At 65.3% G+C, this 1,279-nt stretch overlaps 1 non-coding gene across 1 annotated transcript; it reads left to right on the top strand.

Moving 5' to 3' along the window:
• The first annotated feature begins 1,059 nt into the window (after positions 1-1,059).
• LOC117243828 lies at positions 1,060-1,250 on the top strand. Its single transcript, XR_004495737.1, has one exon. It is a non-coding gene; the product is annotated as a U2 spliceosomal RNA (small nuclear RNA).
• Positions 1,251-1,279: the final 29 nt, after the last annotated feature.

Genomic DNA, 1,279 nt, shown 5'->3' with positions numbered 1-1,279 from the left:
ACCCTTTATAACCCCTCCCTGACCCTCCCGCGACCCCTCTCAGGACCCCCAGACCCCTGGGAGCCCCCCCAGGTCCCTCCCGAGCCCCCCGGGACCCCCGGGCCGCACCTGCATCCTTTGGAACTCCTCGGCCGACAGGGCCTGCGCCATCTTGGCGCGCGGGACCCCCCCCCCCCCGGCAGGAGGGGCCGGAAGTGGCCGCTCTACCCCGGAGTGGGGTCATAGAGACGACAGAGCACGGCCATACCCGGGATCACAAAGTTCGGTCCTCCATTCGGTCAGAGCGGCTCAGAGAACCCGAAAATTTAGTCCTCCAAAGCGGCCAGAGCGGCCGGGGGGGGATCATAGAGCTCAGTCCTCCCAGCCGGGACCATAGAGAGCATCCAGGCCGCGCAGAGAGCCCTCAGGGCAATACAAACCTCCCTCCGCCCGTTTTTGGGGGTCCTGGGGGGTCCTGGGGGGTTTTGGGGTTGTGTCCCCCCATTCCAGAGGGAGCACGGGACCCCCTGAGCCTCAGCACCGATGCGGGATCCCGGTTCTAGGGGGGGCCCAGGGCTCCCTCTGTTGGTGGAGGTCTCTAGGGACGCCCCCTCCCCAAAATCTCCGGCGCCCCTCAGGGAACCCCCCCCACCCCGGGTGCCACAGGGAGCCGGAAGCACCGGGAGCGATATTTTGGGGAAAACCGGAATTTCTGGGGCTCGGCGGAGGCGAAACGCGAGAGAAAACCGCGGGATGGGCCGGAAAATGAGAAAAGGAAACGGGGAACGGCTGAGATGAGGCGAAACGAGGGCGGAGTTATGCAGATTAAATAGGCGGGGTTATGCGAATCAGAGACAACACGACACACCCACGGCCCGCGAAAGGCATGACGGGAGCAGAATTGGGGCAGAATTCGGGGGTTTCGGGGCTCGGCGCGGGCGGAGCGCGGGAGCGAAGCGCGGAGCGGCTGCGGAAAAGCTCCCGGAGCGGCTCGGGGCGGCTGCGGGGGCGGCGCGGGGGTGACCGTGAGGTGCGGGCGGGCCGAGCGGGGCCGGCTGCGGGGAGCGGAGCGAGCCCGGCATCGCTTCTCGGCCTTTTGGCTAAGATCAAGTGTAGTATCTGTTCTTATCAGTTTAATATCTGATACGTCCTCGATGAGAGGACTTCATATTAAACGGATTTTTGGGCTCGGGAGTTGGACCCGGAGCTTGCTCCCTCCGCTCCGCGCATCGTCCCGGTATTGCAGTGCCTCCGGGAACGGTGCACCCCGCTCGGGGTCATTGTATCGGTTAACGACAGA

This window comes from Parus major, unplaced genomic scaffold (assembly GCF_001522545.3).
Source record: "Parus major isolate Abel unplaced genomic scaffold, Parus_major1.1 Scaffold768, whole genome shotgun sequence".
Lineage (NCBI taxonomy): Eukaryota > Metazoa > Chordata > Aves > Passeriformes > Paridae > Parus > Parus major.
The sequence above is the reverse complement of the archived record's forward strand: the minus strand, read 5'-3'. Positions and strand labels throughout refer to the sequence as shown.